At 35.8% G+C, this 25,856-nt stretch overlaps 1 protein-coding gene and 1 long non-coding RNA gene across 2 annotated transcripts in view; one reads left to right on the top strand and one right to left on the bottom strand.

The window, feature by feature from the left end:
• TRHDE (thyrotropin releasing hormone degrading enzyme) overlaps positions 1–25,856 on the bottom strand; it is a 368,540-nt gene that overhangs the window by 117,498 nt on the left and 225,186 nt on the right. The gene's annotated exons all lie outside the window — the stretch shown is intronic.
• Positions 2,371–19,794, top strand: LOC112677841 (uncharacterized). The gene is made up of 4 exons (XR_003147225.3): positions 2,371–2,454; positions 6,523–6,647; positions 16,413–16,614; positions 19,384–19,794. It is a non-coding gene; the product is annotated as an uncharacterized LOC112677841 (long non-coding RNA).

The raw sequence follows: 25,856 nt of genomic DNA, 5'->3' as shown, positions 1-25,856 counted from the left end.
CAACAGAAATATGAAGCAAAAGATAGCAATAAAGCAACAAATTAACAGAAATCCAGACACATGTATAGAATTACTCTATAAAATCAATAAAAGAGTGCAGCAGGGTTGCCTGACACAGATTGGTATATAAAAATCAAGAGGGTTGATATAAATTAGTAAAACCTAATTTAAATAATTAATTTACAGTGTCTTATTCTCAAAAACAAAATGTACAAATATAAGAAAACCAAGTATCATATGGAGAAATTTAAAATTATTCAGCACTTTCATGGAAAAAAAATCATATAGCTGACACAAGGACCTAACAGAGAAGAACTATATTTCTTATTAAGCTAGAAAGAGCTGTTATTATAAAAATGTCAAAATTAATCTATAAAAACTTCAAAAGACTTTTCCTAGAAACCGTCTTCATCTGAAAATTCATATAGATTGGCACAGTTAACAGTAGCAATTTTAAAAGAGAACAAGACAGGGAGAATTATCATACCCGAAATCACACCTAAAAAGCTATAATAGTTAGAAGTAAGGCAGAAAGGGTGAAGCAGGGATACAGATATAGATCAGGGACCAGAACAAAGGACTGCAGAGGCACTGGGGCTGATCCCGGTGATAGCTGACAGAGCTGGTATTACAGAAGAGGGCGACGAGCACAGGGAATTCATAAATAGCACCGAGAAGTTTGAGTCTCTAAACAAAAATGAAATTGCATTTACATCATGACACACGAAAGGAAACAACTAAAAAAATACCCACCTCAGTTAAAGAACTTAACATAAAATGCAAAACTTTTAAAATGTTAGGGAAAATAGGAAAGCATGTGTTTAAGAATTTGCATTAAAGAAGGATACTTAATAAAATTATCAAAAGCATGAAGTACAAAAGAGAAAATGGACAGACTACAACAGAGCTAAAAACATCTGTATGATAAAAGACATCATACATTAAAAGATAAATTACAGTCTGACTAGCAACAAAAAACTAGTATCCAGAATATAAAAAAAGACTCTCATTAATCAGTGATTAAATAAATAAAGCACACAAACTTAAAAACAAAGACCCCTTTGGGAAATGGACAAAGAATGAAGTCCCAATAGTTTATTTTTCCTTTTGTTTTCCTTGCTTCAGGAGACATACCTAGAAGAAAGCTGCTAAGGTCCAGGATTTATATGATTTCAGGTTTCACGTTTAGGTTTTTCATGTATTTTGAATGTATTTTTGCGTATGCTGTAAGAAAGTGGTCCAGTTTCATGCTTTTGCACGTGGCTGTCCAGTTATCCCGACATCATTTGCTATGATCCAGCGATTGCACTACTAAGTATTTACCCAAAAGGGAACAAAAACACTAATTCATCAAAAGGATACATGCAACCTGATGATTATAGCATTATCTACAATAGCCAAATTATGGAAATAGTCCAAGTGTCCATCAACTGATGAATAGATAAGGAATATGTGAGACATAAACACATATAGATAGATATCTAATACACTACGGAATATTACCCAGCCACAGAAAAGAAAGAAATTTTGCCATTTGCCATGACATGGATGGAGCTAGAGAGTATTATCCTAAGTGAAGTAAGTCAGTCGGAGGAAGACAAATACCATTCAGTTTCACCCACATGTGGATTTAAGAAATAAAACAAATGAGCAAAGGAAAGAAAAATAGAGAGAGGCAAACCAAGATATAAACTCTTAACTACAGAGAACAGCTAAGGTTACCAGATTGGGGGGGTGGGAACAGGTGATGGGGATTGAGTAGCACACTTGTGATGACCACTGCGTGACGTATGGAGGTGCTGAATGACTCTATTGTACACCTGAGACCAATATTACACTATATGTTAACTAACTGGAATTTAAATGAAAACAGGAAGGAAGGAAGGAAGGAAGGAAGGAAGGAAGGAAGGAAGGAAGGAAGGAAGGAAGGAAGGAAGGAAGGAGGGAGGGAGGGAGGGAGGGAGGGAGGGAAGGGGAGGGAGGGAGGGAGGGAGGGAATGGGCAAAGGATATACACAGAAAATTCAAAATATAAGAAATCCAAAGGGTGGTAAATACACAAAAGAAACTTAATTTTGCTAATAAAGAAATGCATATTAAAACAGAAAGATAGCATTTCATAGCCTTAACAAACCAGACAAAAAATTGGGGAGTTCAATAATATCAAGTACAGATAAGGACCTGAGGAAACATTCTAGCCTGGGTATTTACACAATCACATAGGGGGAGAAAAGGGCACGCTGTGGTAAACTTAAAGATTCATTTACTTGGAAACCAACACACAATTATCGAGTGCTTACTGTGCCAGGCACTTCTCTAAGGATGCAGATAATGCAGAGAACAAACCAAATAGAACTTTCACGGAGTTTACGTTCTAGGGGAAGAGACAGTTAATAAACAGCTTAATGTAACCGTGCCAAGTACCAATTATTGCCATGAAGAAAAATAAAGCAGGGTAAGGGTGCTGGAGAGTGCTGGAGGAGATGGGCTCTCAAATTTTATGTAAGATAATTATGGAAGATTCATGCAATAAATTGATATTGAGCAGAGACATGAAATTAAATGAAGAAGTAAGCCTTGTTGATAGTTGGGGAAGAGCATCCCAGGCAGAGAAATCAGAGTTGCCTTCTGAAATCTAAAATTCAGAAGATAAATTGGAGCTAGAGACCTAGGAACCCCAAGAAGCTAGTATAGATTAAAAATATATATTTTTATATTATATTAAACATGTTTTATATATTTTATAATATACACTTATGTTATTTATATATTTATTATCCATCATATTTATAATTATTATTTTATACTTTCTATTATAAAGTATAAAAATCAAATTACTTTAATGTATATTATAAATATATATAACTATGTAATTACATATATTACATAAACCGTAAATATATATTCATATATAGATTCTGAAGAATGGGTCCTGGGGTATTTCCACACTTAGAGTCTGAGAAAAGTAATTGAGCTCATCAAAAAGATGAGGGAGGAATGGCCAGTGAGCTGGTAATGAACCAAAAAAAAGGGGGGGGGGAGATTATGGCATCTAGAAAACAAAATGAAGAGGTGTTTCAAGGGGAGAATGATAATCACGATGAAATATGCTGGAGAAAGCAAGTCAACTAAGTTGAAGACTAAATGGGTTTTTCAATGTGGAGTTAATTTTTGACCTGATGAGAAAAATTTGGTCCAGGAGTAAAAGTGAAAGTATAATTAGTTTCAAAAGAGAAGGGAGCAAAGGAATTGAGATTTTTCACTAAGAGGCTGCAAAGACCGAAAGATGTCTGGCAAAGAAAACGTAAGGCAAAGGATTTTTATTGAGAACAAAATATGACATTTAATGCAGAGAAGAGTAATGGGGTAGAGAAGGAATGTGAATGCGTGTAGAGAGGGGGCGTGTGGAGCGGGGAGCAGGCTCCTTGGGGATGTGGGGAGGAGCCACCAGCCCTGGGCCACCCACTGCAGCAAGGCCCCAGAGCATCTGGGATCCACAGGAGAGGGTCCTATTTTGCAGGAGGGACAGCATCGATGTATTTTTTTTTTTTTCTAGTATCTCAGGGAAATAAATGCAGAGAGTGAGGAGGGTCGATAGAACGTGAGTACTAGCTGTCTGGAAGAAGGTAGACCGAGGGGAGAAACACAGATGCACACACCCAGCCATCACCCAGGAATTTCTCTAGCGGGTATACACACGGTGCAAAGCACTTGCACGGGATGCACCCTGACATATGGGGAGAGACATCATCTGCAACACCGTTTCTCATTCCTAATTCAAATTTCAATAGCTTCAAATAAACAAAAACTGCAAACAAACTTGGGTCCAAGAATGGGGGGGCCAAAATTGATTGATTTTGTTTCAAGTTTTTATTTAAATTACACTTAATTAACTGATAGTGTAATAATACTAGTTTCAGGAGTAGAATTTGGTGATTCATCACTTCCATATAACACCCAGTGCTCATCACAAGTGCCCTCCCTAAGCCTTTCACCCATGTAACCCGTCCTCCCACCATCCTCTCCTCCAGCAAACATCAATTTGTTCTCTATAGTTAGAAGTCTGCTGTATGATTTGCCTCTTTTTTCCCCCCTAAGTTCATCTGTGTCATTTTTGAAATTCCATATATGAGGGACTCCTGGGCGGCTCAGTTATTGGGTGTCTACCTTTGGCCCAGGGCGTGATCCTAGATTCCCAGGATCGAGTCCCACATCAGGCTCCCCAGAGGGAGCCTGCTTCTCCCTCTGCCTGTGTCTCTGTTTCTCTCTCTGTGTGTGTCTCTCATAAATAAATAAGTAAAATCTTAAAAAAAATTAAATTCCATATATGAGTGAAATCATATGGTCATTGTCTTTCTCTGACTTGTTTCACTTAGCGTAATGTACTCTAACTCCATCCATGTCATTGCAAATGGCAAGGTTTCATTTTTTTTTTTTACAGCTAAGTAATATTCCACTGTGTGTATATGTGTTTGTATTGCATCTTCTTTATCGATTCATCAGTCAAAAAGTTAAAACTAGGGGGCGCCTGGGTGGCACAGTGGTTAAGTGGCTGACTCTTGGTTTTGGCTAAGGTCATGACCTGAGGGTCCTCAGATCAAGCTCCACGTGGGGCTCCAGGCTCAGCGTTGAGTCTGGTTGAGACTCTCCCTCTCTTTCTGCCTCTTCCCACCACTTTCTCTCTCTCTCTCTCTCTCTCTCTCTCTCAAATAAATAAATCTTTAAAAATATATAGAACTACCCTATGATGCAGCAATTGCACTAGTAGGTATTTCCCCAAAGGATAAAAAAATACAAATTCCAAGGGACACATGGCCACCGATGTTTATAGCAGCCTTATCAGCAATCACTAAATTATGGGAAGAGCCCAAGTGTCCATCAACAGATGGGGGACAGATTTACAAACTGTGCTTTAGTCATATCGTATAGCAGTGAAGATAAAGGGTATAGATATCCAAGCATAAAAATATGGATGAGATAGAGTTATATATGTTTACTGAGATCCTGGGGAAGAGAGGAAGGGACATGTAAAGATAATAATAAAATGATGATATTTGGTAAATTTGGGTCTTGGGTACATGCACATCTTATTCTCTGTTTGAAAAATTTCTTGAGATTTTGATTAAATATAGAGGTCTCTGGGAAAATTGTTAATATGAAACACCTTATAATTAATCTCCATTTAGTTCAATCTTTTCTGTTTTATATAAATCTTGAATTCCTCTTATCTTATCTTAATGGTGAAAACCCCTTATTCCATGATTTATCTGTGGATCATTCTCGGAGTATTTTTGTGTTACCATTTTATTTATATAAAATGAATTTATCTGACAGAGGAAAAATGAAACAAATTGAATTGAATTAGCCAAGCGTTTAGAGTAACTCTTTAAACAATTCAGATCTTATGAGTAGTAATTTTCTTTTAAAAATAAGATTATTAATGAATATATTGTAATTCTCATTACAGTGCAAAGGTATTAGCAAAGCAAAGGTAACATTACATGGTAAAAATATTACTATTTTCTATTTCTGAACCAAATAAGAGCTGAAATGTCCCAAACCATTAATAGTGTTCAAAGAGTAAAATTAATTAAAAGAATTATAAGAAACACCATTTGTTTGTAAAACTCTAAATATTCTTTAATCTCAAAATCATTTGAGAACTTGAAAACAACAGGCTGTAAAGTAATTGCACAAAGATGTCAATATCATTTGTGGTTTTTGAATATCAGCCAACAAATGGTATCGTTGTCACTTATTGTAGAACAATTGTTCCTTGCTGGAGTTAAACTATCACAGCTGGAAACCCATACGAAATTTAGCTTATTAAGAAAAATACAACATGAATTAATATTAGTGAACAAGGCATATCCAACATGCTACATAAATAAGACTTTTAAAGACACTTGCATAATATTGTGCTGGCAAATGTCACAAATTAAATACTTAACAGAATCATTATGAATTAGGTTTTAGATATGCTCTGAATACAAAATGCTTCCCCAATTTCTGCCTAATATTTTAAAAGGACATGGTACTTCTTAAAGAGGCATTGCTGGATTAAACCGAATGCTGATAACTTAAGTAAATATGGTTTATTATGCAAACAACAACATACTGTGGTGTAATGATATTTTAGTGTCAGTAGGATATTTTGTCTGAAAATCAGAGTGCAATGTTAACCTCTGATACATTAAGTTGAATATGTTCTGAATAATCTAAATATTCACTTGTTCATCTAATAATCAAAAAGCCAAATATTCAAACACTTGAGAGTTACCTATAAACTAATTTATAAGCACAACATTTAGTTACACGATTAAAATCATTCTTTCAACCTAAGTTTTACTTTTATTATGTATATCAATATATATAATATTGAAGTGTATAAAGTATATACAGTACACATAAATTCTATTTTTTATTTGACTTATTGAAAGATAAAAGAAAATGAACAGGCAAATGACTCTTAAGGGAATACTATTTTTTCAAATATGTCTTTCCTTTATAATCCCTCTCTCAGATTCTGGCCTGTATTGTCTTTGAGAAATAAGTAAAGAGCTGTCTATCTGGTCTCCCTGCAATTTTCATTATCCTAGACTCTGAATGACTTCTTCATGATGAAATGCCCCAGTTGCCCCAAATCAGGTATTAACTCTAACATGACTTAAGTCTTTAATATCACCTTTCTTTCTAAGAAATTCTTCCTAATTCAAACTGGAATTTAAAATGTTCTTACAATTTTCCTACAACCCTTGTTTTTAATATCCATTTTTGTATTTATTTTGACATAGAGCACAGTCTGTCTTATTTTGAGAATGCAAATATAACAAATGTTTGTGATACCACCAGTAGTCAGGAGGGGAAACCCAGCACTTCGCTACATGACTCGACATTCAATATATGTCTTTTAAATTAGAGAACTAAGTAAATGTACTAACTGTTTAATGTTAATAGGAAACAATAGGAAAAAAAAAAAAGAAAGCAGTAAATAAGTATGGTTGCAACATTATTTGAAACAAAGAACAACTCTTGGTAAATATTTTTCCTGTTTTCTAGAAACCAATCCAGGTGGAGATGTCAGGAAGAAAATGGTTGTGTAAAACTACATGCAGATTTTTATTATTTTTATTATCCATCTACGGTGACTCTTTAGGGATTCCCAAATTCAAGATTCTCTTTTATAGATTTGCCCTAATATTCTCAAAATTTCTTAGTATCTTTTCTTAAATAATTTCATCCATTCAACCATTAAATTATAACCTTTAGTTACAAAAGGTACTTTTGGTATTTATATTAAAGTCATAAAACTGTAAGTCTAGCTATCCATGTGCAGACACCTCACTGACTCTATGTCAGGTGCAGCCCTATTTTAAGTGATACTTGGAGAAGTGTGAACTTCAGGAGAGTCCAGGCACTTGTGTATAGTTCTCATGTCACCAGCAAAAACGTGTTTGAAGGTTATAAAGAACTGATTTTAATAGTAATGGGAAAATGTCTCCACATACTTACTTTTAAAGAATAATTTTGGGGGGCGCCTGGGTGGCTCAGTTGTTTAAAGCGTACAACTCTTGGTTTTGGCTCAGGTTATGAGCTCAGGGTTGGGAGATCAAGCCCCGTGTTGGGCTCCACACTCAGCACACAGTCTGTTTAAGATTCTCTCTCTGCCTTTGTCCCTCTCTCCCCCATCTCTCTCTCTCTAAATAAAAAAAGAATAATTTTGAACTATTACATATCATCAATAGAACATTTATAAAGTAGACATTCTAGCAACATAAAATATCAATTATGAGCTTGGTAAGTCAAAAAAAGCTGGAATCTTCAGGTACTATTTCTAAACTGTCTACCAGTAGCTGATAAAAAGTAAGTAATTGCTGTTGTCTACAGTTGCTATAAAAAAAAAAAAGAGGATTTTTAGCAATAAGTTATCTGAAAAAAGTATAAAGAAATCAATTCAGTGAAAGCACAACAATAGAATGCATGACCATTTGCTCATGAGTATAGTACGTATCTGGAAGTACTTTTCAGAATGGGATGTAAAATATAATGCAGGAAAGAAACATGATATTGAATGTGATTTGAAATAATAATGGGCTATAAAAAAAATTATAGGTAAAAATGTCAGAGGGATATCAGAGAAAAATGAGAGATTGGATAAAAAGTTTTAAACTAGATATACAGATTTTTTTTCGCTAAAAAGAAGCATCTAAACATGTAATGATAATTTTCAAATGTAGGAAAGCTTCTATAAACCAAATATGCAGGACACCTGGGTGGCTCAGCGGTTGAGCATCTGCATTCCACTCAGGGTGTGACCCTAGGATCCAGGATCAAGTCCCACGTCAGGCTCCCCTCATGGAGCCTGCTTCTCCCTCTGTGTCTCTGCCTCTCTCTCTCAGTGTCTTTAATGAATAAATAAATAAAATCTTTAAAAAATTAACTAGATATGCTCAGTTGATTTTCAACTCCACTGGGAATTAAAGAACAACCATATTTTAAAAAAAAGACTACAAAATATATTCAAAGGAAGGAAAGTATTTCTTATCCATGAAAAAAAATATTTGGCATTAATCACCAAAGGAACATGTAGATTGTAGTTTAAAATGCAATTTAAATAAACTATGTATTTTTTGTGTTAAGAGTTTAAGTATTAAGCTGTCAGAAACTAGAAAAATACTCTCCAGTCAGACCTGCCACAATCAAACAGTTGTGTATGGACTCCTGTTTAGCCCATTTCCAAACTGGCACATTCTTTGATCTATTCATTTATTCATCCATTTAACCCAGCTATCTACTAAAATTGCTGCTCCCAAATCCTTCTCTACCATAGCTCACTGGTATCACTTTTAGAAAAAAGGCAATGACCTAAAAATTGCCAGATACTTACACACACACAAACACCACACACACACACACACACACACACACAAAAAAAAAGTACCAGAAAACCCTAGTATAGTATCTCATAGTCCTATGGGGTTATATATAGTAAAGACAAAGAAATGTAAGCCTAAATTTCAATAATATAGTCCCAAAATAATACTAGACAGAAACTTTTTATTTTGTAACTCCTTAGGCTAGTTAATTTCTAAATATTTCATGAGACTCTATTATTATTTAGATTTAAAAGAGTTGATACTTTTAGAAATGACTAACCTTAGGAAACATAGAAGACCTAAGGATAGACTACTTTTCAATTTAAAAATAATACACACGTCTATTGAAATGATCAAATGGTTCTCATAATTCCTTTTATTAGTGTGGCGTATCACGTGGGTTGAATTGAGATTATCAAAGCACTCTTGCGACCCAAGAATAAATCCTACTTGAACCATGTGAACATTTTAATACATGCTGAAAAAGCATTAGACAAAATGAAACATCATTCATGATAAAAACCCTCAGCAAAATAGGTTTAGAGGTAACACATCTCATCATAATAAAGGCCATACATGAAAAACACACAGCTAAGATCATCTTCAATGGGGAAAATCCGAGAGCTTTTCCTCTACAGTGAAGAGCAAGACAGGAATGTCCACCCTCACCACTTATATTCAACGTAATACTGGAAGTTCCAGCCACAGCAATCAGACAACAAAAAGAAATAACAGGCATCCAAATTAGTAAGGAAGAAGAAAAATTTTTACCCTTTGCAGATGACATGATACTCTATAGAAAACTCAAAAAGCTACAGCAAAAAAAAACTGCCAGAGGCATTTTACACAAATGCAGTAAAGTTGCAGGATACAAAATCAGCACACGAATATCTGTTGCATTTCTCTATACCAATAATGAAGCCACATTATGAAAAACTGAGGAATCAGTACCATTTACAACTGCATCCAAAACAATAAGATACCTAGGAATAAACCTAACCAAAGAGGTGAAAGACTTGTACTCTGAAAACTATGTAACACTGATGGAAGAATTTGAAGATGACATAAAGAAATGGAAAAACATTCCATACTCAGGGATGAGAGGGACAAATACTGTTAAAATGTCTATCCTGCCCAAAGCAATCCACACATTTAAGGCAATCTCTATCAAAATACCAACAGCATTTTCCACAGAGCTAGAACAAAGAAACCTAAAATTTGTAGAGAAGCACAAAAGACCCCAAACAGCCAAAGCAAACTTGAAAAACAAAAGCAAAGCTGAAAGCATCAGGCTATATAATAATATAAGTCCAGACTTCAGGCTATATTATAAAGCTGTAGTGATCAAAACAGTATGGTGCTGACACAAAAATAGACACAGAGATCACTAGAACAGAATAGAAAATCCAAAAATGAACCCACAACTATATGCTCAATTAATTTTCAAGTAAGTAGGAAAGAATATGAAATGGAAAGAAAAGACAGTCTCCTCAATAAGTGGTGTTGGGAAAACTGGCAGGCACATGCAGAAGAATGAAACTGGACCACTTCCTTACACTACACACAAAAATACATTCAAAATAGACTAAAGGTCTATCTGTGAGACCTGAGACCATAAAAATCCTGGAGGAGAACAGAGGCAGTAACTTCTTTGACACTGGCAACTCCTTCAAAAGCAAAAACAGACTGCTGGGACTTCATTAAAATATAAAGCTTCTACACAGTGAAGGAAACAATAAAAAAAAATAATAAAGGGCAATCCATGGAATGGGAGAAAATACTTAGAAATGACATATCTGATAAAGGGTTAGTATCCAAAATATATACAGAATTTATAAAACTCCACACCCCAAAAAATGAATAATCCAATTAAAAAATGAGCAGAAGACATATAGGCATTTTTGCAAAGAAGTCATACAGATGGCTAACAGACACACGAAGAGTTACACATTACACTGTTAGTGATGCGTCAGGCATCACTGATCCTCAGGGAAATACAAATCAAAACTGCAATGAGATATCACCTCACCCCCATCAGAATGGCTAAAATCAACAACACAAAAAACAAACATTGGCGAGGATGTGGAGAAAGGGGATCCTTCTTACGTTGTTGGTGGGAAGCAAGCTGGTGCAGCCACTCTGGAGAACAGTGTGGAGGTTCCTCAAAAAGTTAAAATAAAACTACCCTGCAATCCAGCAATCACACTACTAGGTATTTATCCAAAGAATACAAAACTAGTAATTAAAAAAACAAACAAACACGTATCCCAATGATTATAACAGCATTAAATACTAATAGCCAAATTATAGGACTAGCCCAAATGTCCACTGACGGGTGAGCAGATAAAGAAGACGTAGTGTATGTATACAACGGAATGTATTCAGTCATTAAAAAAAGAATAAAATCTTGCCATTTGCAACAACATGGAGCTAGAGAGATTATGCTAAGCAAAATAAGTCAGTCGGAGAAAGACAAACACCATACGACTTCACTCATATGTAGAACTTAAGAAACAAAACAAAGGAGCAAAGGGGGATAAAAGAGAGAAGGAAGCAAACCAAGAAGCAGACTAAACTACAGAGAACAAAGGGGTGGTTACCAGAGGGTGAGGGAGATGAAGGAGGGCACTGGCTGTGATGAGCACTGGGTGTTGTATGGAAGTCTTGAATCACTGCTTCGTACACCCGAAACTAATATTATACTGTAGGTTAGGTAAATGGAATTTAAACAAAAACTAAAAAAATAAATAAATAAATTCCACAGCTTATAAACAAAAATAAATAAAGATAGATCAAAATAAATTAATAAGTAAATATCTAAAGGGTAAAGTTATTTTATTCTTATTTTGAAAGGAGATTCCAGATTTTCAAACCTTCTTTCTAAAATACGTATACTGTCAAGTGACCTTTTTCTAAATGAAGTTTTAAAATGAAGTTAGGTGGGGTGCAACTATATCCACAGGGTATTTCCTTTAAACTGTATTCACAGGGTATTTTATGTAAACGTCCATAGTTTGTTGGTCTAATTCAGAAACTCTAGATTCAAACATGTGTTGGTATAAATGTTGTCTTGGGTGGTATAAACGCATCTCTGAAGACGGGTATTAAAAGAAGCCTCCATGGAAAATTATGGAAATTCAAAGCAAGAGGACTTGAGAGTTGGAGGTCAGTTCTCTGGACTTTGAGGCATACTTTCCACATGAACAAAATTCACTAGACATGACCATAAATAACTATGTCCTTCATGTTGGCTCAGGATTGTCTTTTTCTCTGAAACCTGGGATGCACTAGCTGCTTACCCATCCAGATAAAATGTTACTGGGCCTCCTCTTACGGCAGAAGCTTTATTTAGCAGTTGTGCCGAACATCTCATATGTTCTGACACCACTGACAAGGACAAAAGCATAGTATATTTTTTCATTAAGCGTCCATATGAGGAACTCTTCAAGGATGGGCTCACATAAGAGGTTGATGAGATTATTTACAGAGACGGGCCATCGCAGAGTTCAAGAACAATATTGAATAAAGCCACACTTCTCAAACTCCACTGGGCTATAAAACTGAATTTACCATCCTACTAGATCCATAATAAATAAAATGTGTATTATCAGTGAATATGAGCATAACTAATGTTTTGATTGTTGCAATTAATCCACAGTGGAAATGGATCGATTGAAACCTGCACGTCATTTTATCACTCAGATATACATAGAAAAGGGAAAAAAAGAAAAACTTCTTGTTGAGGGTATGGGGTTGATAACTGACTGACATTTTGTAATCTTCATTGTTGGATTCATTCCTATATGATATGACCGATCTACTGGAAGCAAAGGAAATTATTTTCCTGTACTGATATTTGCAGGATAAGGAAAATAATTGCTAGAGTAAGGTTTTCTCTCTCCCTTTCCACTATCCTGACTTCAGGGTGAGTTTACACGGAGAATGAAATGCCCGGATTAAAGTTTCATCAAACCACCTTCAGCTGTTCTCAAGAAAATAAATTAGCCTCTTCACATATTTCATGGAGAAATGTATTATTTCCCTCCTTGCTTCTCCTCCAGGAAGGCAGAAGGCATAACTTCAGTTTCGATGTTTGTGGGTAGCAGAGTATAATGGGGAGCAGGTGAGTACGAGGACTTGATAACATCTAGGAGCCAGTCTACAACCTCCAGAATCAGAGGTGTGCTCATCACCTGCCTCTCTGGTAAAACATAAGGACAGCTCTTGCCTCCAGCTTTTGATTTTTGCTTTCAGCGTGTGGCAAGGCGCAGGTGTCCCTAGAGAGTTTCAAAACTCAGAGACATGTCATCCAGGGAACCGAAGTAGCAAGCCATTTATCACTGAACAAACCCTTCTGACAGTGGTGGATCATAAGCGCAAAGAATCAGCCCGTTTCGACACACAGACCAGCAAATGCAATCTTGCCAGCATTCATTCAGCAAGCCCACATTGGAAATTCGTTGCTTAGAGTTTTCACTTAAGATACAGTTTTGTACCTTAAGCCAAATTAATAAAATACAGAGTTTTAATACCTGAGTAAAGGGGGAAAATAGCTATAAGGGAATATGTTGTGGTGTTCCACAGATCACACTTTGGGAAACGCTACCTTTGCAAGCTAAAACTTCCCAAGAGAGACGTGTAAAAATACACAATGCCCTTTTGCCTGGGAATATTTTTTTTCGTGTGTTTTTTTGTTTGTTTTTGTTTTTGTTTTGTTTTGTTTTTGGTGGGGTTTTTTTTTTGTTTTTTGGGTTTTTGGTGGGTTTTGTTTTTTGTTTTTTGTTTGTTTGTTTGTTTTTGTTTTTTTGCCTGGGAATCTATGAGGAAGCATCTAACACTCTCTAAGCAAACATCTACGTCACAAGTTCTGTTGCTACATTCCTAAACTTTAGCTTTTTTGCACGTGGCAGAAAGTTTCTACCTGTGGCTTTCCTTCACTCTTTTTATCACTAACCAGAACAAGAAACATTGACTATTGTCCTGGCCAGAAGTCTAGAAGAAGCAAACCACCCTAATACCTGGTGATGTAATACTACCCAACCCTACCCCTTCCCTTTAGGAGCCATTAAAGGCCCAGTTGACTTTCTTGTAGTTTAACACAGAGTAAATATAGAAGGGGAAAAAAAGCTAAGTGACTCTTACTTCCTTATTTCTAGGAGAAAATAAGTGGTGTTCTCTGGCAGCAGATTTCTCCCATACTCCAACCAGCACCATCGGGGCTTCAGTTGACAACAAGGTCATTGAAAAGAGACATTAAAATGAGCTGATGAAAAACATTTGGTCCCAAAGCTATAAAAATGTTTTCTCAAGCAGAAGTGGAAAATAGTGAAGGATTTGGCTTTTAAAGTAAACAAGAGTGGAATTAGGAACAAAAATGCCATAAAGGAGCCGATCAATGGCCGGTCAGGTTGTGGGCTGTCTCTGACAGAGGCATTAAGGGATGCTGAGAGGCGGGTATGCTCATTGTTTTCCATGACCTGCATCTCAGAGGTAAGGGCTATGCTCCGAGCACTCCTAACTTCTCCATCAGGTTTGTCTAAGGAATCACAGGATCTCAGAACAAGGGAGCATCACTTCATGTTCAAGGCAGGTAATTCATAACAAACAAAAGGAGTTTCACTCTGCATTATTTTTCAGGAAAAGTGTGAATAATTCAAACTAAAGAACTCTTAAAAAGGTAATGCGAGCCTTTAATAAAGCATAAATTTGTGTAATCGTACAGAGCCATATTCACTTCTCTTCTGCATCCCAAATGTTTAAGATAAAAAAAACAAAAATGTCTCAAAAATATACTGCTGTTAGGAATCCAAGACAAATAGAAATTAAATTTGCATCACCACCTTATCTCTGAGGGTTTTGAGAGTGGAATAAATTGCTGTTAACATTCCTTTAAACTATATGCATTTATTGTGTCCTCACTGTCTATAACGCACTGACCGAGGCAATAACTAGGATATGGCTAAGCCTTGCTTCAAAAAAGGACTAGGGAAATATATGCTAATAATGTCAAAATGTGAGTGCTCTACTAGAAATGAAATGAGTGCCTTTTCATGTTTTATGTTCCACATGTTCTCTAAACATAAATGGAAATTGAAGAATTACCATTCTAGCATAGCTGATGAAGGGCACAGAGAGAAGCATCACTGTACGAATCCCAATCCAACATTTACTAACTTTGAGATGCTGGATAAGTTACTACTGAAGTTTCCCCATCCATAAATTGGGGATGGAAAGAGCATCAGTATCCCGTGGTGGTTGTATGGATTAAATGACTTAATATACATAAAGAACTTCTAGAGAAGAGACACTATCTAGTGTCAGAGAGTGTTAGTTGAGGTTATTATTTCAGACATTAACACCTTTACGATGCTAATTTCCCCCCGACACTACCACCATACTCGTTACAAACTGGAAAAACCATGTTAGACATTAGACAGCACTTAAAACTCTTGCTTTTCCTCTTAACAAATGTGACCAAACTGCTATAATTTAGTCGTGAAGTTCCTGCTGTGACTGATGCCCTTCCAGAAGGAAAATGATGTGGCATTAAATGTCTGCACATTTCATCTTAAAATTGTAGGGCTGGAAAACAGTCTGGGGAATATGGAAGCAAAACACAGACATTCAGCTGCTTGATCATTGCCTATAGTACTCACAGGGGGATACATACCAAAAATTCCCTCCTGTAGGCCAGATATTTTTATGGCACTGAGCTAATTGCATCCTATTGTAAAATTACAGCAGAGAGGCAATGCACAACTGCACCAGTTGGTTTGCTTCTGGATGAGGTCCACTCTACAGAAGCCTAACCATGCCTCTCAGAGTCACCTAGGCCCACACAGCTCTTCTCCAGCTAGTGCACATCTTTGCTTAGAGTCTCTCAGCTCCAAGACAGTCTGGGCATAGCATGTTTCTGAGGACCCACAGGTTATTGGCTCAAAGGTAGAGGAGAGTAAGCCAAGAAGAGCTAAAGAGGGTAAAATAAGGATTGATGAGAAGGGGAGGACAATGAAAATAAAAATACCTCATCAAGGTAGACTCTTCAAGAACTATAATAATGATACCGGTTTTCTTAGGCAAGAAGTTGTATCTAAAGGTCACTTTAAAAAAGAGATTAAACAAATGGTCAGATGACAGGCAGACTTATTTGAGTAAATGTGTATAATCTTCTCTACTAGGAAAATCAAAATCTATTTGACTATGTGATCAGGCAATGAGAGAAGAGAATCTGGAGTTAGGTAAACTGGGCTGAAATTTTGGTTCTTCTACTTAGCTATGTAAGCTTGAGCCAAAAATAGTAAGTTCAGTAAGTAAAGTAAGTAAGTAAATAAATAAATAAATAAATAAATAAATAAATAAATAAATAACAAAGATTCTAGGTTGCAGCTTGATGTAATGTTTAAATGGAATGACATATGGCAAAACTCCTGGAATGTGGTGAACATTCAACACATAACTATTAACATAGAAAAAAAAAAAAGAAAGTATACTTAGTATTTAATTTTAAAATTAATATCCTTGCTTTATTTAATTCAAGGTTTTAGGATGGTAATAAAAGAGAACAGAGATGACAAAACAGTGCTTTGTTAATGGCTTCAATTTGCTACGTCAAGGTAAAGAAAATCTTAGATCAAACATCGAGCTCCGTTTCTACAAATGATGCCACTGTTTAAGGCAAAAAATGTTAGTCCCTGAAGCTAAGAAGCAGTAACTTGATGAGGAAACAAAGGATGGAAAAAGTAAGTGATCCTAAGCTTTGAGTCCATGTATTGACCAATAATTACAACTTTTCAATCTCTCTCCTGTCTCATAAACTTTCTTGCGCATTTCCCATCTGTCTCTCAGTGCCACACTGGAGAGTTTCTTCACTTCTATCTTCCTGTTTACAATTCTCTCTTCAGCTCCTTCTAATCTGTAATAAACCATCTACTTCATAGACTGTAATTTTTAATATAGTCATTACATTTGCATCTTTAGGAATCCTCATTGGTTGTGTGTAAAATCTGATTGCATTTTGCTTCTATTTCCAAGCCTCTTTTTGTCCTTCATGTTTATTAACATGCCATTTTATATTCTATGTCTAACATGCCCAATATTTTCATCATTTGCATGAATTATTCTGCTCTCAATTGTTTTAGCTATCTCGGGTTCACAAGACTTTTGTTCCTTGCATGATGAGTGATTTTTGACTGTGAGATGCTCTTTTTTTCTTGGGGATTGACCTCTGGAAATCTTTTGAGATGTGATGCAAAAACATGTATTTCTAGAAAGGATTTGTTTTAGCTTCGTCTGGCATCTGGGGACACCTCGAGTGCAGGAACAAGCATTTTAAATTAAAATCCTGTCTTGAGGTTCAAGTATACCAAGGTCATTTTCATTTGAGCTGCGATGCCATCATGCAAGTGTTTCCTGTGGTTGCAAATTTTCAGGGGAAAGTTTGGAACAGACAATTTCTCTGCAGCCCCATGAGGAGGGAGATGGGTTTATTTCTAGTTCACCTGTGTGCTAAGGGCATAGATCTTTAAGGTCCTGGCTTTGTGGGAGGCCTCTCATTAAACTTCTCACCTTAGGCTTATCTTCCTTTCCTATCTTTGTGAAACCTTGAAAAGTTTGCTCAAATTCTCCTGGTTGGAAAAATGCCCCCAAGACAAAAAGCCAGCTTCTGTATTTTTTTTTAATCTCTCTATTTTTTAAAGGTAAGAATATGTAGTATGGAATCATAGTCAAGCCTTCTAATATTGACATAAAGACAATTCGAAAAAGCTGTAAGACATTCTATTTTTAAAAATCAGAAAGACTAAAAACTTGACTCAGTGCTACTAGGAAATATGCAATAGCATGAATGATAAAGGATGTAGAAAACATGTAGTCTCTAGATAATTTTCTCAGTAGGTCATCAAATGGCCCTCAGCCTCCACTGAAAGAATCCATGAAAATATCTGTGAAAGTGTGCTCCCCAAAATATTTTCATTATTTCAAGGGAAATAGCGTATTTACCTTCAGAAAGCCGACATGGGCCAAACAGAGAGTTTTTGTTTGTTTCACTAGAATTATATCAGCCCAGCACAGGGACACAATTTGGCCAATTTGAAATAAAAACTCTGAGATTTATATGAGGCTTTGATAAACCAAGAGGCACATTGTTTAATATTTATAAGGTACAAATTTTTTAGTAATAAGATTAGATCATCTCTGGGTCCATATGTAAAGGAACAGAAATGAAAAGGGCCCCTAAGGGTAATTGGGATAATTGGGGAATAACTCTTTTGAACTTTGCAGGCCACATTGATAACTACAAAGGGCTATTAAAGGTCTGTGCACTACATAAACATACCATGTATGGTTGATTAAAAATGGGTGGTGGTTATGTTGAGCAAAAAGGTGTGAATCCCTCAGATGCTAAAACATAACCCATTCATGATTATTTTTCAGAAAAATTCAGTTGAGGTCAACTTCTTCCAACCTATTCCATTGTCATAAGTACACAAACAAAAATTACATTGTGAACGTTTTTGTTCTCTATTTTCTCCAAACATTCTTTTTGTGAAAAGGAAATTTTATTCCTGTTCTCCTTTTCCCTCTTCTGTACTTCTCATTTGTCAAAATGTCAACCTCTAATTCCAGTTGCCTTGCTTGTTTATCCTTTAAATCTTAATTTATTCCTAACTTTACTTGTCCTTTTCTAACCACCATAGAAGTCTGTTGCTATTCCAGAAAACCTATTCAAAACATTGCAGTCCTCAATGTGCCAGGGGAAAATGCATTGGCTGATTCCCAATTCTTTTTGGTTTTTATCTTCAATCACTATTTTTCCCTGAATATCTTGTATAAAACAATTTTGAGATTCACAGGCCTACTGACAAAATTGATCTTGTTCTGTTAACAGATGCCCATTCCTTTCTCAGATGCATTATAGCTGCCTCCTCGCCTAATGGAACTAAAATCACACATAGTCACACAATGAGCAACTTGCAGGAATGGAATACTCCTTGTATATTACCATATATACTAATTGAAATGGTACTTTTTATTCTTAATTTTGGCTATTAATGAAATCGGGCATGAGTGAACCATTGCAAAAGTCATTAGAATTAGTCTTTGGCATAAGCAAAACACTAAGAACAAGTGTAGCTGTGAAAGTATTTCAGAAAGCTGCAGAAACACAATCTTGCTATAGCCAAGTTCTGCAAGCTAAGACTTACACAAGCTCTGACTCTTAGCTTCTTGTGTGATTGTGTGATCACCACTCTGGCTTTCACAAAAAGAGAAAAAAAAAAAAGGTCAAAACCAACACTGTGCCTTCTTAAGCATTTCAGCAAAGTCAGGATGACAGAAACCGTGTCCAACAGAGGAATTCAAAAGTAGTATACCAAACCATTAGTTAATATCAGAACAATGAGACACAGAAGGGCTGAGGGTATGAGAATCCTTTCAATGGGATTAACCCATTCCTTACATGATGGAGTAACTTGCTACTTATTTCCACAAATGTGTACTATTTCTTTCAGGTGCACCACATACCTCTAAATCATAGATGGAACAGCTAGTGGGGAAGAAGTACAAGTGACTCAAAAGAAAAAAGTGAGCCGTTGTAAGTATTAAGAGTTGAGGAAGAAAAAAAGAGAAAGAAACCATTCAGAGGGTGATGATCAGTCAAACATATGTGCAAAAGAAAACTTGCCTCCATCAGCAAAATGCACAAATTAATAATTTACCAGTAAGTGGTAAAGGCATTTATCAGGAAAATGTCAATAAAATCATCTCCTCCCACCATGTACATTTTCTTTGCAAGAGCAAAAAGGTATTTCCTTTACCTGATGTCTTAAAATCGCCTCTGGCCTTGAAACATGGTAATTCAAGGCCAAGGACAAAGACAAGATTCATGGTAATAAAGGGCAGGAGTTGCTAAAGTGTGTTCTATCATGGACATTCTTTCCTTGATTTTTTACAGATGTTAACAGATGATTCAGAATGGATGGGAATCATCTCTATATTTTCCCATTTTTCCTAAGATGCAAATAGTTTGCTGCTTTTACCATTTATGTTTCTATAATCATAATCAAGAAATTGGGTGATCCACACATAAAGATGGGCATGCAAAATAAATTTCTTAGGTTATAAATTTTATATTACGTTATTTGACTATGATATATAATATGCAGTCAAGATCCAGGAGGAATTTTTTTAATGGCCCTCCTTCCATTTACTTTGCTAATTTGGGATCAGATTTTTAATTTTATTTTTAAATAATATCAAAGAATGCATATTTTCTAATCCTTGGTATCTCACACTGAAACGTTTCATTCCCTTTTATGTCAAGAAGTTCTTTCTTAAATGGAGCTGAAATTTCTTCCTGTAATTTAAGGCTATTTATCTTACTCTGACCTTGATGTTGACAGAGAAATAGTGAGCAGCCTTCCTATAATGACCGTTCATATATTAGAGCCAATTATTAAGTCACCTCTTTGCCCTCTCTCCTCGAGGCTGGACATATGTGAGTTCTTTAGCTTCTTCTGATAGGATTTATCTCCAATTGTTTCTAAATCAGTCTCTCTCTCTCTCTCTCCCTCTCTCTCTCTCTCTCTCCTTTTTATTTTTTTTATTTTTTTATTTTTTTTACTTTTTTTCTCTCTCTCTCTCTCTCCTTCTATCCCTCTCTCTGTCTCTCACTTTTCTGCTTAGTGTTTCTCAATTTCCTAAACTGTTCATATTTTCTTTATAAGATGATCATAGCCAGTGATTGTTACAGTCAGATTGCATAACCCTTATTTTTATGTGTATGCCAAGATATTATTTATTTAAAAATATGGTGTTTTTTTCATTCCAGAAAAATCCCTTACTTTAGTATATATAACCCAAACCATACTTCCTACTGAAACAGTGACAAAATAGGCAAGAACTTCAAGAAAGTATCCTGGCTGAGTGGAAGAACATGAGTTAGAAATAAGATGTGAAACCCAGGTCTGACACCTAAGAGCCTGAGAACACCATTAAACTCCCTGGGCCTCTGTTTACTCGTGAAAATTGAAAATTATCATACCCACCTTACAGGAGTGGGAATGTCGATGAGATTATTAAATAGATGTCCAGTGGCAAAACAGACCCTCGAAAAACAACTGAGACTATAATTTCTATTAGGAGTATATTGCCATCACATACCTGCCCAAAATCCTGTTGTCCAACTGTTTGGACAGAAGTAACTGCAGGTGCCCCAGTTAAACAACATATAAGGTACGCCGGATGCAGAGCAAGGCTGTACGTGCATACTGTACGGTGAAGTACGCAGAAATGTGTCCAAGAGGACAAAACAGTCCTCAGTGATATTCATTCAATGGTGTAGATGTAGGAGACTGTGAGTGAGAAAGCAAAGGCCTTGAAGAAGGACCTGTTTAGAAGAGTAAGGGCCGGAGAGTTGCAGAATAGGAGGTTGAGTGTGCCTCAGGCAGGAGTACGCAGAAACAGCAGGAGAAGAGCTGAGCTGACAGGAGAGGGGTCCCATGAGGTCTAGGGGTCCCATGAGGTCTAGGGCTCCGGGGTCAGGCCACAGGCCACAGAACCCATTAGGAAACAGAGTGATTGGACGACACTATCTTCCTTCCCCCTCTGGAATTCACATGGAATACATCGGAAGCTCATTAATCCTATTTCAAGTGCCAACTCTACATCTCAAGTCCTATAAACAGATGGGATCTTTCCCTCTGAAACACCATAATGTTTTTCTTATATCACTTTCCTGACATTGGCTTTCACTCAATTCAACAAACACCTAGTGAGTGCCTGCTCTGTGCGGGCAGTGTAATGAGTATTGGAAAACAATAAAAATACAGACATGGACTCTCTCCCTTTATGAAGCTCATATTCGATGGTGGAAAGTGGGAAAACCCGTATAATATGTTTAGAAGGTGATCGCCGCTCAAACAGCTCCGAACTCTTGGATCAGCCTAAGAGAAATGAGTAAAGAAAACAATGGGGGTGTCAGCTGATATTTTAAAATGGGTGGCCTCTCCGAGAAGTTGGCATTGAAGTAAAGACTTGAAGGAGAACACATTAGAAGCACGATGACATCGGGAGGACCAGCCTTCTCTGTCGAGCAACAGCCAGTTCAAATACCCTAGGGTGGGAGGGAGTTTAGTTGGATTCCAGGGAAAGCAAAAGAGCTGGTGCAGCAGGAGAACCATGAGCGAAGGGACAGGAATGAGAAAAAAATAAATATTGTAAAATACTCTGAAAGCAGAGACAAGATTTCCTGACAAATAGGATCAGAAAAAAAGAGGATCAAAGATGGCCGGGACTTAAGGTTGGCCATCCACTGAGATGGCCTTGAAATATATTAATTTGTGAAAAGGGTTGTAGATCTGACTTCAAATCCTTGGCCTGTTCACTTACTAGATGTCTGGCCCTGCAGAAATCACTTCATTTCTTAAGTTTCATTTTCCTCATCAGTAAAATGGGTTAAAAATGTCTACATTCCAAGTGTCCTATTAGGAATAAATGGGATAATACATGCAAAGCATTTCACAAAATGCCTTATAGATAGTAAGTGCCCGTTAAATGAGAGATGTGCTTTACTGTTACATTTAGCATAATTGCTGTTTTCATTTCATATGTTTTATGTCTACTACTGGGTTATATTATTGAAGGAAGTGACCACCTTATTTGTTTAGTTTTTCGTTTTTGCTTTTGTTTTCCTACTGAAATGACCTGCTGTTTGTAAAGTTGGTATGGGCTTTCTCTGTGTCCTAATCACAGCCTGGCTGAGATGATGGTGTGGATGGGAAACCTGTTATCAGAAAAGACAATAGATGTAAATGGTGTATTCCTTTTCGTATTCATTTCTAAAGATGATAGAAAATGTTCACATTTTCCTTGTTAGCCACACAAGTATTTTCATAAAATATATCAGCCTTGATATAAAAATTATTCAAAAGTGTTCTTGTTTTCAAAAGATCCTGTTTAAATTTGCTTAAGTCATTTGGCAATCTCTTCCTTTCTCAAGCTTGTTGCAATTTTCTTCAATTTGGCATCATATGTAAATTTAATGAGCATTCGCTCACTTTCATCATCCAGGTCATTGGGTCATTGATTCTTATTTCCCTTTGTGCTTTGAGAGCAAAGAGACTACCTCAATCCATCTTTTCCAGTCTATCTATGGACAGTACTCTTTCCTGTTTCCATTGTACTTTAGGATAAAAGCATTTTCATTTTCAATTACTATCAAAATGGAAAATTGTTATTTCACTGGAATGTAATTTTTTTAACAAACCATCTCCCACTTTTTTCTCTTCCCATTCTAAAAATGTATATATAATCGTAGGAGTTTATCTTTCTTTAAACCCTGGCCTTGAGACTATCAGTATTGAGCGTCACTCAGTATTTATTCAAAACCATTCAGTTCTTAAATTCAAATAGACAAAAATTAGTATTTGGCCTATTAGTTCCTAACCTTAATTTCTGTATAATACTTTATACCCTTATAATACATTTCTATATAAAAAAAAGTTATTTGAAGTGCAATGAAATTGCTATGCAGGAAGAATAATAAAAGAAAAAAACAGAAGTGGGAATAATTTGAATAATTATCAGGGGAATAATTACAAGACATGATAAGCCAATGAAACACTGATGCAGTGAGAGGTTGATTGTTGGCAGAGGTTAATGTTGTTTAGTAACAGAGATCTTCAGAGAATAGAGCACAGAAAAGTATTAGCAAAAAGTTTTTATTAAGTACCACATGCAATAATACAAAAAATAGGAAGTTCTATATGCTACAACTCTGGTCACTACAAACTTTTCTAAACGGTCTAGATCTATCATTATTTTAATCTCTTTCACACTTATAGAAATATTCTTTCTAGAAAACAATTTTAATTATGTTGGTCCCCTGCTTGAAACTCTTCATTGGCTCCTCTTGCCCTGCTCGATAAAGTTTAAACCTCTTAGAATTAAATGGAAGGTCCTCCAGTTCTTACCTGCTTTTCTTCTCAGCCTTCCTACTACCCCAAGCCCTCACTACTCTATAATCATGTGAATGAACTTGATGTTCCACTCAATCAAGGAACAATAGGGTCTTCTTTTTTTTTTTTTAAATAATAATAGGGTCTTCCTTTTCTAACCCTCTACAGAATGGCTCTTGTTTGCTTTTTTTTTCTTTCCTCTTCCCCTTGCAACTATATATTGTACATATTTCTATCGTTACACCTAAGAATCTGAGGTTGACCTCCATTACTTTTTTCTAGCTGGTTTTTTTTTTTTTTTTTTTTTTTTTTTTTTTTTCTGGAAACCCTCCCTCAGGTGATCCCAAGGGCCTATTAATTGTGTGGTCTATCTCTTATGCCAGAGGATGAGCTCATGACTCATGCTAGTTAGTCAGAATATCCATAGGAATTGTTTATCCTTTGAACATAGGGACTAGCCAGTAGTAATCTATTAACTAATCAGGAAAAAATCATAGCCCTTTGAGGAAACAGATATAGATTCTGTTGTGATAAAGGAAGTTTGCTCTTTCTATCTCATTAGGATCACAAAGTTGAAGTCTCTACCATCCTAATATCTTTGGAGCTACCTGTCTAAGAATAATCTAGAAATTAAGTCAGATAGAGGTAAAAAGCTAAGAGGCTAATAAAAGGTTTCTGATAACATCGTTAAAATATTTGGAGTCAACCATTACTAAAACTATACTACATCTCAGATTTGTTAGTTATTCAGTCAACAAATTCCTTCTTATTGCTTGAGATGGTTTAAATTATGCATCCACATTTAAAATGGATATATTGCTATTAATATTCAGTTACTGTACTTATTTATACACTGTCTCTCCTTTGGGTCTTGTTGTTATATCCCTAGTGCTTAGCATACACTGTCTAGGACATGAGCAGAGGCTTATCAAATTATTTTGAAATGAATTCTCCAGCCAAACTGGTTGATAAAATATGGTAGTGCTTAAGAACAATGGCTCTGGAACTTAAGTTCCAGAAAACATATCCTTAGGTTGACCATGACTCAATGTCCTCATCTTTAAAATGAGAATCATGATAATAACCATCCGATGAGGGGATTATGAGAATTCAATGAGTTAATAGATGTGAAGTTTGGCACAGTGCCTGGCACCAAGTAAGCATGCAACAGATGTTAGCAGTTGATCTTATTTATAGCTGTACAGTTATCTGTATTACTGCTACCTACAAAATTAAATTGATTATTGCATATTATTTACCTATTAACTTACCTGATAGAGTCTGAGAAAAGCCAAATTAGAGATCTGGACTAGGACATGAGATACATATCAAGGCCTGATACAAAGATTCTCAAAATGAAGTCCCTGAGATTTCAGCCAAACTGTTCTAGTCTTTATTTTTCCACATTTACATTTGAAGATTATTTTTCAGATATGCCAACAGCCTCCGGGCCACTATTTTTTCACTAATTTTTTAGATGTTTGATTTGGTACAATATGGGTGAATCTGAACAATGAGGGCTCATCAAGAAAGCATGACGAAAAAAAAAAAAAAAAAGAAAGCATGACGAACAAGAGACAGTTGTCTACTATTAACCAACTTGACCTAATTGGTATTCATAAAATATTCCAGCCAACAACAATGGAATACACATTCTTCTGAAGTACGTGTGGTACGTTTACCAGAAGATATAAATTCTGGGCCTTAAAATAAGCCTCAACTCTAAGAAAATTCAAGGCATATAGAATATGTTTTACTGACCACAATAGGATGAAATAAGAAATAAATGACAGAAAAAAATTCTGGAAAATCTTCAAAAAAGTTTCTGGAAAATCTTCAAATCTTCAAATATTCAAATCTTCAAGGGAAGTTAAATAACCCATTGAACAACTAATAAATAGGAAATTTAGAAAGTATCATACAGTGAATGAAAATGAAACCTCAATGTATCAAAACTGAGGGAGATCTTAGGCTGTACACTTAAGAGAAAATTTATGGAATAAACATCTGAATTAGAATAGAAGAAA

The sequence above is a fragment of the Canis lupus genome, chromosome 10 (genome assembly GCF_003254725.2).
Source record: "Canis lupus dingo isolate Sandy chromosome 10, ASM325472v2, whole genome shotgun sequence".
Classification (NCBI taxonomy): domain Eukaryota; kingdom Metazoa; phylum Chordata; class Mammalia; order Carnivora; family Canidae; genus Canis; species Canis lupus.
The sequence above is the reverse complement of the archived record's forward strand: the minus strand, read 5'-3'. Positions and strand labels throughout refer to the sequence as shown.